At 38.3% G+C, this 15245-nt stretch overlaps 1 protein-coding gene and 1 pseudogene across 37 annotated transcripts in view; both read left to right on the forward strand.

The window, feature by feature from the left end:
* The first annotated feature begins 638 nt into the window (after positions 1 to 638).
* The window catches only part of Lrrfip2 (LRR binding FLII interacting protein 2), a 114105-nt gene continuing 99498 nt past the window's right edge, over positions 639 to 15245 (forward strand). For 31 of the 37 annotated variants that reach the window (XM_087182087.1, XM_087182100.1, XM_087182098.1 and 28 more), the window contains exons 1-2: positions 1263 to 1401; positions 2883 to 2954. The gene's annotated coding sequence lies outside the window, so the exon portion shown is untranslated. Of the gene's footprint in view, positions 815 to 1262; positions 1402 to 1527; positions 1709 to 1773; positions 2246 to 2882; positions 2955 to 15245 lie in introns of those variants that run through there. The other 6 variants (XM_087182090.1, XM_087182116.1, XM_087182088.1 and 3 more) reach the window with 5 other exon arrangements.
* LOC147826386 (U1 spliceosomal RNA) lies at positions 13529 to 13657 on the forward strand (annotated as a pseudogene).

Below are 15245 nucleotides of genomic sequence, written 5' to 3' on the forward strand. Positions count from 1 at the left end.
CCTGCCCCGGCCATATTGCTTTTGTCTCTCCTTTGTTCAGAGACAGCCCGGCAGATCTATTCCCCTAATAAAGGCTTGTTGTGGCCTGGTCTGGTCTTGGTTTTTGGCCCTTTTACCTGACAGTAAGCTTATTCAGGGGGTTCTGGAACCTATAATCCCTGTATATGAAGTTGTGTCTAAGAGCGTTTCACTTCTTTTTTCATCAGGAGGCTGCTCAACCATCACTTCCTCCCAGAAGTCTTCTCTAGTCATCTTATCTAAACAGAGGCCATGCCCACAAAATCTCGTGTTTCCTGAAGAGCCTTACTAGAGTCTTCTTTTGTTTAAATCTATGGCCTCTACTAGAAGGCAAGCTTCAGAGGAGGAGGATCTGGTCCCTCCTGGTGCCTTGAATCTGGTGGGCTTAGCCAGATACTTCTGGAATGAATGACCAGTCCGCATCTATCAGATTTTTTTTAAATTTTTTTTTTTTAAAGATAGGGTCTCATATGTTGCATAGGCTGATCTGGAACTCCTGCGCTCAAGTGATCCTCTTGTCTCAGCCTCCTCAGTAGCTGTAGCTAGGGGCACGCCCACCTGTCAAATTTTTAACAGACTGGAAACTCCTCCTTTAGCCCCACCCCACCAAGTATTATTCTCAGGAACTCGTTTTAAGAACCTGCACATTCATTTTGGAAACGGATTGTAGCGATGAGCCACGCCCACTCTCACACACTCTCGTCCTAGTCAGAGCGCCGCTGAAGCCCACGTACCCAAGCCCCCCTATGCTGATGGTTTAGAGGGCCAGGACAGGTGCAGCAGCGAACTGGCTCAGGTGCGGATGCTCACTGCGGGACCGGGGGAGGGGATAGGCCGGCTGGTGGGTCTTGGGGATCCGCCTTCCCGAACCACCCTGTGCCTCCGCCCCATCGGCGCTTGGGGCCCGCCCCACCGGCGGCAGCCCTCCAGCGCCTTGTCTTCTTCTCTCCCGCGCGACCCCAGCGGCTCGTAGTGGCGCAACAGGGACGCAGGCACGTAGCTGCCCAGGGCATCTCGCCTCGGACACCTCGCCCGGCCAAGCTCTCGCCCAGCCGCCCGGGTCACAAGTGCTTCCGGGTGAGAGGGTCACCGACCCCGTGGCCCCGCCCCTTCTTCACCGCCTCCGCCCGCAGCTCGGGCTGCGGCTTATCCAGGGGTCTGGTTCCCGCTGTCCCGGCCTTGGCGCTCGGGACTCACCGGCGTGACTGGCTGGCTCGTCGCCGACGCTGGGAGCCACCACATCCTTTCGGCCCGCCTGGCTGGGGAACTCGGGCCGAGGCCGGCCACAGCGCCGCTCGCCCTTCGCCTCTCTCCGGCGAGAGCTCAGCGGGCCAGCCGCGCTCCGGCCCTTCCCGGGCGGCGCCACAGTCCGCCCCGAGACAGGTAACGGCCGCTCCTCCCGCCGGCTGGGTGGGAGCGGGGCGCCGGAGCCCCTTCCCGGCCTCGCAGCCCGGAGAGACCCAGCTGCCGCCGACTCCGCCTGGGGGCCCGGGCCTCCCGGGGACTGGCCGCCCCCTGCGGGTCGCTCCGGGTGCGCCGTTAGCGGGCATCTTCCGAGGCGCGCCTCCCCTCCGCGCGGGGGAAAGCGTTACTCCCCTTGTGGGAGAAATTACAGCGGGCCGCTGTCCCTGTGTCGGGTGCCCGAGGCGCCCTCTGTTCCTGACGCCACGCTCCCTCCGTTGCTGTCCGGGTAGGAGCGCCCCAGGGAACGGCTTCGGGCCGGTGGAGGGCGTAGCATTTTTATGGGGTTTTCTCTCCTTCCTCCTTTACCCGTACTGAAGCGCAGCTTGAAAGGTGCTTGCTTGTTAGGAGGTACAGGGGTAATGCTTGACTAATATGGGCCATCGTTTACACCTACATTGTAGAGTTGTATAGCTTCAGTCGGGCCTGGATTCCCACGGAGGATCGAAGAAAAGCCTACTTCTTTTTCTTTCTTGGGGAGAAAAGAAGTTCAAGTGTTTGCCCTTATTTTTCCCACGGTGGGAAATGCAAATATCAAACTGCTGAGACTTGCCTAGGGGAATATTGTATTCTAAACTTTTAAACTTTTTGTAGCACTTTTTCTTGCGAGTTTTTATTTAATGACTCAGCATTTCTGTCATAAACAGAAAAACTGTAGATTGACTAAAGGAGGTATGTAAAGATAACAGAAGAATTTTTTTTAAAATGTTGCCACAGTGGGGAGAGAATGTGGATACAGGAATAAGACGGGGAGATGAAGAGGAAGGTATGGATAAGTTCTTAGTGTTTAAAATAACATTTTTTCTAGAAATAACATCTCATTTTGGGGTGAATATATGAAGAGATTAGGTTGTTGGAGAATGCAGAGTGTTGCAGGTAGGATTAGTTGGCAGGGATTTTAAGTTTATGGTGGTTTGAAAGCCTTGTAGAATTAACCCTATTTAACCAACACCATGCTCTGTTTAACAAATACAGATGATGATCTAGTATTTTAATATACTCATATAGCATAAGAATTTTGGAAAGTATGACTCAGGAAGTTAGGTCATTCAATTTGTGAATCATTGATATGGATTTTAAAATTGAAATAGAGGAAAGCTAAGTTGTGTTTCTGCCTATCAAATTAGAAGCTTTTAATCATTTTTTTTTTTTTTTTTTGGTACCGGGGATCAAACTCGGGACCTTGCATTTAAGTAGCGGAACCACTAAGCTAAATCCCCGGCCCTGCTTTTACTCATTTTATAGAAAGTGTTTAATGTTTTGTTAGGTTTGTTGCTGGATGCTTGTTATCATGAAGTATGATAAGGAAATAAATTGAAATTTTGCAAGAATGCTTGGATTTAGGATAGTTTGTTAGTTACTAAATGGATGGTTGTGATTTTACATTTTGTCTTTTTAACCAGATGTGGGAAGATAAATGAAGGAGTCTAGAAGCAAGATAAATGTCAGGGGAAAGGAGAGCTACCATCACTAAGGTATGAAAAAGTTCACTGTAAGAATTGTATTATACAAAATACCGGTAGTCTTTTGAGTGGAAAGCCTCACACATTTTGCCATTCTGTCCTTAAAAATGTAGAATTGCTGACTTAATTAAGTTCTGTCATTGAAGAAAGTGTGTGTTGAAGTTGTGGTTTATTTTTGGAATGGATTAGTTTTAAACTACAAATAACTTTTTATTCCCGTAATGTAATTTGATCATTTTTTGGTTTTCAGACTGTTGTTAAACAAAATAACCTTGAATCACAGAGACCTTGTTGCTTTTACCCTTATTTTTCTTTTCCTTCTTTTTGGAATTCAGTGTATTTTACCTTGATTTTCATTTATAAAGAACTTAAGTTAATTATAAAATGATGGCAAGTTTATCCTGTTTTGCTTATGAAATTCCTTTAATTCTTCGATGTCTTACTTTGAATATCTATTCTTTTTTTTTTTCCAGTATGGGGGAATCAAACTCAGGAGCTTGCTCTTGTGAGGCAGGCGCAGCACCACTGAGCTAAATCCCCAGCCCTGGATATCCATTCTCACATTCAGAGTGTTCCCTAATGTTGTTTTTGATTTTTGCCCTGCTAATAGTGACTTAAGAGTTTCACTTCCCTATGAACAAAGATTCCCGTTTGGAAAATCCCTTGTAGAAACCACCATAACAGGGCCCGGGATGTAGCTCAGTGGTGCCATGCCTGCCTGGCAAGCCCAAGGTCCTCAGTTCAATCCCCAGTACTCCCCCCCACCCCAAAGTACCATAACAGAGTCTGGATAGGTAAATATGTAGGGAAAACCTTAGGTCAAGATTAAGCATCTCTGTAATGAATGAAAAATATATTTGACAAATATCTCTGTTTTTCAAAATAAACAAGAAATCTTTACTAGAACTGAATTTAGCAAGATGGAGGGAGTGATTACTTGCATAGCTCTTTGTGAATTATTTACCCTGTTGCTTGGAGAAAAGGAACAGAGTTGATAAGGTATAGAAAAGGAAATGTTCTCCTTGCAATCCACTGGGAATGTTGAGGATCATTTAAAAATATTTTTTTCTGTCTTTCCCTGGATGTGCTATCTATTGAACCTACAAAATAGGGGATACTTTCATAGCCTTTTCCATTTAGGTAGTTGCTTTCTCTTGGGAGAATCTGAGCAGAGATGATTCCTTAACTGGGAAAATGAACTATCTTACCAGTTTGCAGATAAAGAATAGACTCCATACCATTATAAAAGCTCATCTTTTAAAAACTTTAGAAAGAAGCAATTGAGCAAAATTTGCCTTGTAAGATATCTTAGTCCTTTTCTCCATCTTTCCCTTCTATGGTAATAGAATGGACATTTTAGAAATGATTTTTTTGGTGTTAAACTTTGTAGTTTCACTATTAAAACTTTTTAGCCTACAGTAAATTAGGGTAGACTTAAAAAGAATCAGACAGTATGCTAAAATCTGGCTTTGTCATATGTAATACTTTTTTATGTGTTCTATTACTTATTTTGGTAGTGATGGTGGTGGTGGGAGGGCCAAGAGAGAGTTCTGTTTCTTAGGGAGTCTCTGAGACTTGCTATGTATGTATGCTTTTGTTTTAATCTAGTGATAGGGAAAACAGTTGGTGAAAGTAGAGATAGAGGAAAGAAAAAGCATATATATAGATTTATATATACACATGTATGTACACAGTGCTGACTTCATGGGTTCAATAGACATTTGTGGGACTTTAAAAAATTAATGAAATATTTAAAAAGAAAATGTTAATATGACAAAAAGCATGTTTATTTTCTTCCACAAACTCCTAGCTCCTTACTCCATTCTCTAATCTAAGCCACCACTGTTAATGGTTTCTTATATCTCTCTAAATTTTCTTTTACATATGTAATCACATGTTTAGGAGAGATATCCTACAGCTTTCATACTTATTTTTGATACATCTTAGAGCTGTTTCTGTATTAGTATATATGTCCTTCTCATTTTTTATAAGACTGGATATCCTGCCAGGTGTAAAGGAACCATAACGTGTTCATTTTTCCATAATTTACCATTCCCTGTTAATAGACATTTAGATTGCGTTTAGCCTTCCGCAAACACTTCTGTAATGAATAACTGGTAAAACAAATCTTTGCATTAGTTCATGTATATGGAGTATATTTTCGAGTGTGAGACTGAGGTTTTGGGACTTAAATTGTGAAAATTTAAAACTATTTCAATTATATATTGGCCTTTTTTATGATAAAAATTAACTTTTTTTCACGCTTATAGAAGAAATTTCTTAATCACTTTTTTTTTTTTTGGTGGTGATGGTGCTGGGGATTGATCCCAGGGCCTTTGCACTAAGTGACAGCCCTTTTTAAATTTTTGAGACAGAGTCTTGCTAAATGGGCCAAGGTAAATTGCCCAGCGCAGACTTAAATTTGTGATCTTTCTAGTTTAGTCTCCCAGAGTGCTAGGATTACAAACTTGTGTCACCAAGCCTGGCCCATTTGCTTTGTATTCTTTACCCATTTCTCCATTTATTTTATTTTTTTCCCATTTCTCCATTTAAAAAAATATTGTGAATGTATTTCATAAGTCAATTCAGGTCATTTTAGAGTATCAGGTCATTAATTTAATTTGAACTAGTAAAAGTAGAATTATGTAGTTGAAGTCTAGCATGTCATATAAGACCATTCATATTTGGTAATAGTTACATGGCAGTATCTTGTAGTAGGTTGTTTCAGAATTTTATGTTCCATGTCAGTTAAAAACATTGTAAAAGTTTAGCATTTTGCCCTGCTGAAGTCTGCTAATATTATTAGTTATAAGAGAAAAAAATAGCCCACCTTCTTCTCTTCTTTTATTTTCCATATCCTAGTCTATTCATAATAAAACAAGCCTGTGTGGATCCTGAGATCCAGACGTTCTTTTGCAATCCAGAGTGCTATTGATAGATTAATTTCTCAAGGCAGGTAGGAGGTACAGACTTGGTCTTCATTCTACAAAGTGTTTTTGAGCAGAGTAAGGTGTCAGTTATTCATTTCAATGTTATATGGATCATTTATGGTCAGGAGGAGGTACAGGACCCTTTGTCCTTTTTGAAATAAGAGAAACTGGAGAAAAAAAAATTAGTACTGTGAGTCTAAAAGTGTGATGAAGTTGGAACCTTGTGAGTGGCAGTTTCCTTGGCTGGTGCCCAGGGCCTATTTTTGAGGCCTTGTCAAAGCTTGCCTGATAGAAACTACCACATAACTCTAATCTGGCCTGGCCCTACTGCAAGTCAGGAAGGGCTGTGGTTTAGGAAAAGTGGCAGCCACAGAAGAGGGAGTTATAAGGAACATTTGCCTTCAGATGATTAAGGCTAAATTTTGAGGTGAAAATCTGCTTAATGTGTACATATCCTAGGATCCAGGTTTTGTCCTTTTTTTGGTACCAGAAATCGAACTCAGGACCTTGTGCTTGCAAGGCAGGCACGGTGGTTTTGTCTTTTTTTAAGGAAAGAGGATGATTAAGGAGGAAAGATTTTCTTTTTTTTAGAAAAATATGCACAAGGAAGAGCATGGAATTGTCCTGGCATTGATATTATGTTCTAGTTATATGAGAGTGTTTGCCAAGAATCAGTCAACTGTTTATAACAGGGAAGAAACATTACAATTGCTATCCTAGGGAGGCCATACCCCAAGTTGAAGTAGCAGTTCTATCCGTAGCTTTCATTTACACTTGTCACTTGGTCACAAAGGCTCTTGAAATGATGAGCAGGATTATTTTGATTTCAAATAGGCAAATTAGCTTCTTCCCAAATTCTCATTCTGTTTTTTTTCCCCATAGAACTGTCCTGTAGAGTACCATGAAATTAAATGTTTTTGTTTTGATTTGGTTTTTTTGAGACAAGGTCTTACTATGTAGTTCAGGTTGGGCTTGAACTCAAAATCCTCCTTCTTCAGCCTCCTAGCTGCTGGAATTACAAGGTGTGTTCCATCAACACCCGGCTGTGGAGTTATATGTTTAAACTGTTGGTTATTACCAGCTGCTGTTTCTCCACAGAATTGTCTCCCAGGACCATGTGGTCCTGCATGAAAACTTTGATGTTTTCTCTATGTAGTGAATGAAACTCTAAAGTTTAAAGTTCTTTAGCTGATCTCACTTCTTAGGCTAGAAAGCTGTTAAAACTTATGCTCTACCTTTGACCAAAGTTCATGTCAACATATTTAACTGCACCTTTGTACAGTGTTATAGTTAAGGTTGTTCGAAGAGTTCAGCATTCAGACTTAATTTACATTCACAAACACTTCCTTTTCTTTTGCTTTAAATTGGGTTGCCACTCCAGAAAATTTAGGTTTTTCTTACCTTCAAATATTTGGATTGTTAACATTTTATGATGATGATGTATTTAGGATTTAGTGTGAGGAGAAAAAATAAACTAGTGTTACTCTTTCTTCCTTTCTATTATGTTTTTTTTTTTCTATTATCCCTTCCAAAGTTCAGCCTTCCCTTCCTAGAAAAATAAAAAATGAAAAGTGAGGTGGACAGAGTGGTTAAGAGGGGGAAAAACTTTAGAGGGCATATGATTGTGTTTTTATTTTTTCAGACGGGGAATAATAAACTCTCTGTTAAAAGAATCATGTTTTGTCTTTTTCTATTATAGTATTTTCAGTTTGAAACCTTAATATTTTTTCCTTATGAAAGCCAAATTTTTAACTAGTTTCTGATATAACAATATTTACTACTTTAGAAAACACGTTTAAATTATTGTTCTGAACATTTTGTTATTCTTTTTGCAGCCCCACTTTTTAGGTAGAAATATTTTAATAGCTAGGAGCAATCTTCTAACTTCTCAATTTTTTTTTTTTGGTGCTGGGGATCGAACTCAGAACCTTGAGCTCGCAAGGAAGGCACGGTGCCACTGAGCTAAATCCCCAGCCCTTGGAGCAATCTTCTAACTTAAAAAAATTTTAATGGGATATATTGTCTGCAGAGATTTAGGATGTTAAGATATTTATTTTTCTGTTAAATGGCTTAAAATCATTTACATCTAACAACAAATTGAAAGTAGTTAGCAAACATATGTGTTGTTGCTGTTTTTCTTTAAAAATTACTCCATCTTTGGGCAGGGGATTTAGCTCAGAGGTTCCGGTGCTTGCCTTGCAAGCGCAAGGTCCCGAGTTTGATCCCTGGTACCAAAAAAAAAAAAAAAATTACTCCATCTAACTGACCTAAGAATTATAGGATTAAAGATAGAAAAAGATTTCAGTTTTATATGAAATTTTTAAAAAAATTGTGGATAACACTGTATCTAGGTGGACAAAGAATTGAAAAGGTCATGTCTTCCTTGTCTTGCCAAATTCATCCTTTGTGATCAACCCAAAGTATTTTATTTTTTAACTATAGTAAAATATAGATAACATTTACCATCTTAACCACTTTTTAAAAAACTGTGGTAGAATATACACAACATAAAATCCATAATTTAAGCCTTTTATTTATTTTTTGCTGTGCTGAAATTGAACTCAGGGCCTTTTGCGTGCCAGACAAGCCCACTACCATTGAGCTACACCTCCAGCCCTTTAAGACCATTTTCAATTGTACAGTTCAGTGGCATTAGGTACAATCACATTGTTGCAAACATCATCACATCTATCTCTAGAACTTTTTATCTCAAACTAAAACTCTACCCATTAAATAATAACTCTTCACTTCCTGTAGCCTTTGGTGGTCACTTTTCTCCACTTTTTGTCTCTACAAACTTACCTACGCCAGGTACTTCAGGAAGACTCATACAATCTGTGTCTCTTTTGTCTGACTTATTTCAGGTAGCATACTATCTTCAATACAATTACAATTGATATGTAATATAAATATATTTATGATGTAGCATGTATATATCACACTCTTCATCCACTCATCCATTCGTGGATATTTGGGTTTTAATCTTTTGGCGGTTGTGAATGATATTGCTGTGAACATGAACATACAAATATCTGTTCAAATTCCAGTTTTTGGTTTTTTTTGGTACCAGGGATTGAACTTGACCTTGCGCTTGCAAGGCAAGCGTGGTGCCACTGAGTTAAATCCCCGGCTTCAGATTCCAATTTTAATTCTTTTGTGTATATACCCAGATGTGAAATTGCTTGAATCATATGGTAATTTTATACTTAAGTTTTTGAGGATATACCATACTGTTTTCTACAGTAGCCGGCCCATTTTACATTCCCACCAGAATGTATAAGGGTTCCAGCGTCTTCACATCCTTGCCAATGCTTGTTATTTTCTGTTTTTTTAAAAAACATTGTTTACTTATTTTTTTGAAAAGTCGCTTTAATGGGTATAGAGTAGTATTTCATTGTGGTTTTGATTTGCATTTTCTAATGATGAAAGATGTTGAGCATTCAGTATCATTTGTGTGCACTTCTTGGTCATTTGCATCATATTTGGAGAAGTTTCTATTTATGTCCTTTGCTCACTGATAAATTTTTTGTTAGTGAGATTTAATTTTTATATATTCTAAATATCAATTCCTAATTATGTATATGATTTACACATATTTTCTTCTGTTGCATAGTTTGTTATTAGTGTTATTTCTTGTTAGTGTACCCTTATGCACAGTTTTAAATTTTGATAAAATATTTGTCTCTATTTTTTCTTTTGATTGTGATTTTGGAATCACATCCAAGAAATCATTGTCATATCTGTTGTCTTGAAAGTTTTTCTTTGTTTTTTCTTCTAAGAGTTTTATAGTTTTAGTTCATATGTTTAGGTCTTTGATCTATCTTGTGTTAATTTTTGTGTACGGTGTAAGATAGGGGTCTAACTTCATTTTGACTAAGTATGAGTATCTTGTTTTCCTATCACCATTTGTTGAAAAGACTATCTGTTCTCTATTCAACGGTCTTGGCCCTCTTGTCAAAAACCATATATATGGACTGGGAATTTAGCTCAGTGGTGCTGCTGCCTGCCTCGCAAGCGCAAGGTCCTGAGTTTGATTGCCAGTACCAAAAAACCCACAAAAAGCAACCCAAAAAACCCCTGTACATATGAGGTTTTATTTCTGGACTGTTATATTTTGTTGGTCTACATGTTTGGTTTATGCCAATAAAATTGCTATAATTTCTATAGTTTTATAGTAAATTTTGAAATCAGGAAGTATGTCTTTCAACTTTGTTCTTTTTTCAAGATTGTTTTGGCTATTCAGGGTTCCTTGACTTTCTATATGAGTTTTAATTTTAGTACAGGGTTTTACTATTTCTGAAAAAAGTCCCTAGACGTTTTGATAGGAACCTCATTGAATCTACAGATTCCTTTGGGATAGTTTTGACATTTGTCTTAATTATTTTTCTCGTTGCTGAGACAAAGCACCTGGCACGCAAAGTTAAGGGAAAGATTTACTGTAGCTCACAGTTTGTAGAAGTTTTGGTTCATAGTTGGCTGGCTCCAAGACAGGATATCACGGCAGAGGGGCATCACAAAGGAGAAACAGTTCATGGCAGGCACAAGGCAGGAAGGCAGCAAAGCAGTGAAGAAGTAGCAAGGAAGCAAGTGACCAGCCTCAAGTAACAACAGTCCCTTATATTCTACCCAGAGTGGGGCACCCTTAATCCTAGCATCTCACTGTGAATCAGTCCTAGCATCATATCCTTAATCCCAGCATCACACACTTTAGATCCGGCCACCTCTGAAAAGCCTCCCCTATAACCACATGGAGCTTTGAGGGGACATCCAGATACAAGCTATAACAACATTTTAATGGTATTAGGTCTTCCACTTTATGAATATGGAATCTTTTTATTTATGTCATTTTAATTTCACTCAACAGTTTTTTACAGTTTTAGTCTATGCATCTTTTGCCCCTTTGGTTAAGTTTATTCCTAAATACTGATTTTGATACTATTGTAAATGGAATTGTTTTCTTAATATTCTTTTTGGATTGTTGATGTGTAGAAATTAAACTGGTTCGTGTGTGTGTGTGTGTATTGATTTTGTGTCTTCAGACTTTGCCTGATTTGTTCAGTTTTAAAAGTTGGTGTATTTGTTTTTCTGTGGTATGTAACTAAACAAACTCAGCAGCTTAACACGTTGTATATTTTATTGTCTTGCATTTTTTGTGGGGCAGGAGTTTGAGAATGGCAGAGCTGGGTCCTCTGCTTAGGGTCTGTGGTCAGTGTGTTGAGGCTGTAATTAAGGTGTTGACTGGGTTTCTTCCCTGGGAGACTGAACTGGGGAAAAATCAAACAAGATCACTTAGGTTGTTGATCTTTTCTTATAGTTTTTAGCACTGAGGCTCCTTCGTCACCAGAGATCACTTAGTCTTCTAAGAGGCAGTCTTCAACTTGTAAAGATTGCTGTAGTTTTTAGAGGCAACCAATTGTTCTTGGTCCTGTGGTATTTCTGAAAATGACCATTTTATAAAGCCATTAAAGTGAGTTCTCTACAGTAATCTGTTAGCAAGGATATAATGTGATACAATCATGAGAATGACATCCTATAATCTGCCATATTCTGTTGTTTAGAAATCCACATACATGGGCAAGTACTTACACAAAAGTATGAACAATGTAAATGGCGATTGGGGTGGGGAGCCACCCTAGAGCTTATTTGGCATAGCTGATTACAAAATAGCACATATTTTATATTTCTATTTTTGTTTAAATAAATATATATACTATTAAAATAGAAGTATCTCTAGATGGTAGGAATTACTGGTGGCTTTATTGTTATTTTGTTTTTCTTCATTATACTTCCTACTTTTCCTCCCTGCAGTAGTCCAGTTTTGAAATTTTAAGTAAGCGGTGTTTTCATTATAACTAAATAAATATTGTTCACTGCCCAGCCAAGTAATATATCATGATTGTTTCTTTTCTTTCTTTTTTTTTTTTTTTTGGTACCGGGGATTTAACTCAGGTCCTTGTGCTTGCGCAGCAGGTGGTGAAACCACTGAGCTAAATCCCCGGCCCTGTTTTCATAGTTTTTAAGGAGGCTAAAGTTCTTTTTAAAAAATTTGTAGTTTTTATTCACCTATTGTTTTCCCCTCAAAATGCTCCAAAAGATTTTTTAAGAGTCTGCTTTATCTATATAATTTATAATGTATGAATTATAAAATTTATTTTGATTAAAAACAGTTTGTGAAATACAGACAAATACAAAATCAATAACAATTTTTGGAAGAATAGAGCAAAAGTGGTCTCACTTCAAGGGCAAAAAAGTACACATGACAATCATCTTAGAAATTCCTTCAAGATACCCTTTAATGACCTCTTCCGCTCCATGTAATCATGATCCCATTTTATTCCTTAGTCATTCTTTTGGGTCCATTCCCTGTCAAATCCTGCAATTGTCTTGACTACACATGAGAGTGTTCTTAACTAATGTGTTATTTAATTTTGAGAAACTGAAAAAGCTTTACTATCTTTGTATTTGTTAGGGCAGGCTGTTTATATATACTTATATGTATGTGTTTTATATATCTCTATATAAATAGATGTTGATAAAGATATAGCAGTGCTGGGGATTGAACCTATAACAAACAGTCCCTAGTGTCAGTAGTTTAACACAGTGAAAGTTTATTTCTCACTCACTGTGACTTGGAAAGTAGTGATGGAGTGGTTCTCTGTTCCAGAGTCATTGAGGAACTTAGGCTCCTTTTATCTAGTGCAGTGATGGTGAACCTTTTAATAATAACAAGTAGCCTGCTGTGTACACATGCCATAGGTTTGCCACCACTTATCTATTTACTGACATACTGGGCCTCAGAGACTTTCATTGAGTACTCTGCTTCTGGCTGGGAGATGCCAGGGCAAAGTGAAGAAGTGTGGTAGCTTGCATGGAAAGTTGATGGATCAGGCCTGGACATGGTATATATCACTTTTGGGCACATTTTACTGTCCAGAACTCAAGTCAGATGGCTGCACTTGACTGCAAGGAAGGATGTGAATATACAATAGCTGTGGGCTTCAGGCAATACGTTAAGCAGCTTGGTGAACAAAAAGTCTCTGACATATGTGTACCCTTAAAGAATATATTGTTGGTTTTGGAAAACTGAAGAACAATAATAAACCTAGCTTTGTACGGGAAGGTCCATATTACCACTATTAGTTGAAGGCTCACAGGAGAAGATTATCTGAAGAGAATCTTCCTTGAACACTTTCTTGGTAAGTTATTGGGAAAGTTTGTTAATGAGTTCTGAGAAACACATGGTTCTCCACAATCAGGGCATCTGTCAGAGCTGAAGCATTTATAAGGTATTAATAATTATCTGGCAAAATATGATTGTGGAAATAGACTGCTCTGTAATGTTTTTCCTTCTAAGCTCATTACATTCTCAGGAATAGATAAAAGCAATCACTTCTGTGCTGTGAAGTAAATCATCAGCTGCAGGGAAGGGGCAGCAGGAATAGTGTCAACATGGGGTCAGGACCAACTAAATTTAATGAGAATCTGGCACGTCTCATGTTAAAAGGAAGTCCTTGGGCTGTGGGGATTTTGGTGACAACAGTCTCTTGAGTCACATTGCTTCAATCTGTGGCTTTTTATTTTTATTTTATTTTATTTCTTTTTTTCTGGTATGAACATTTTATTTTAACAAAAATGCGCTTTAAAAACTGATTTTACGTACTTACCTGGCAGGGGAGATACCATGATCACGAAGGTGGTTTTCCGAGGGCGAGGCTTATCCATTGCACTCCGGATATGCTGACCCCTGCGATTTCCCCAAAAAAGAAAAGAAAAGAAAAGAAAAGAAAAGAAAAGAAAAGAAAAAACCAAACAAACTGATTTTACATCCTCAAACTCTCAAACTTCCACTTACTTAAAAAGTGAGAGATAAGGCATTCTACACTCAATTTCAGGCATGAATAAACTAGTACCAGATTTTTAAGCTATATAAGCTAGCTGTGGTACCATTCCTTGTTACGATGTGCTTCTGTGCACTAGTAGGATTTTCAGCTACTTACTTTTATATTCCTTGTATGCTTCAATTCCTAATCACAATTATTAAAAAATTATTTGTGTAATTTGATGTTCTTAGAGTTGTGCTAATGGACATATATGTCAAACACATAGATGTTTATTGAGGTGAGACTGTTTTTACACAAATATGCCCCATGTGCTTTTTACAGGTACTCCTGAAACAAGTTAATGTCACTATTTTTATGGTACTGTGGCTTTTTATTTTGAGGTACCCAGCATCTTGCTGGGGAATCCTTTGTGTACTTTATGTATTAGAGTTATTCTCCATATGCTCAATTTCAGTCACTCTTGATTTTTCTCTTTTACTTGAAGAAGTATGTCTTCTGTTAGCTTATTGAAAGTTGTGTTTTAGACCTTACATGTCTGGAAATGTCTTTAGTAATCAAGTAGGAGAATAGAGTGGTTTGACTGGGTCAAGACTACTTGTTTATAGGTTGCCTACAGTTTTCCTTCAGGAGTTTGAAGGTATCACTCTTGTTTCCAGAATTACTATTGGAATTCTAATTGTTAATCCTTTACATGTGACCTTATTTTCCCATTCTGGAGGCTTATAAAATCACATTTGTTCACAGGGTTTAAAATCATTATAACTCACTGTGATATACTTTGGTGTGAACTCAAGACTTGTGTTGAATATTCTGTGGGGCTTTTCAGTCTGGCAACCCATGTCCTTAACTTCTGGGAGGCTATTCATGATTCCTTTTGTTTTGCTTTTTTACTAGTTAATATGAATGTTGATCCCTCTGGATTTATACTTTAACCTTATATATATTTTTCTGTCTTATTTTCCATCTCTTTATTCTTCTTCTGTTTTCTTTGAGATTTCTTAAACTTTATTTTCCAGCTTTTCAGAATTAAAAAAAAAATTAATCTCCCCTCTTGTTCTTCAGTGCTAGCCAGGGTCTTGGTAGGCAAATGCTCTACCATAGAGCTGTATACCCACCATCTTAAATTTTTTTATTGAGATAAATTCACATATCATCAATATAAACACTCGCTCATTTTTTGAGACAGTTATGCTATATTGTTAAGTGCAGCTCTCTGTGTAGCCCAGGCTGGTCTTGAACTCACAGTTCTCCTGTCTCCGCCTCCTGAGCTCTGGAATTACAAGTGTGTAACACCATACTTAGCTAAAATTTATCCCAAAGTGGTACTCCCTCCAGTGGTTTTTACTTTATTCATAGAGTTGGCCAACCAGCACTAGTAATTCCGGAGCATTTTCATGAACTCAAAAAGAAACTTTGCATGCACCTATTCACTCTTTCCCCTAATCCCTGGAAAACACTAATTTATTTTATGTTTCTGTGGATTGCATTTTCTGGACATTTCACATAAATGAAAGTGTATGATATATAGCCTT

The sequence above is a fragment of the Heterocephalus glaber genome, unplaced genomic scaffold (genome assembly GCF_053883595.1).
Source record: "Heterocephalus glaber isolate CG9 unplaced genomic scaffold, H.glaber_assembly_v1.0 deba00001472, whole genome shotgun sequence".
In the NCBI taxonomy this organism is placed as follows: Eukaryota; Metazoa; Chordata; class Mammalia; order Rodentia; family Bathyergidae; genus Heterocephalus; species Heterocephalus glaber.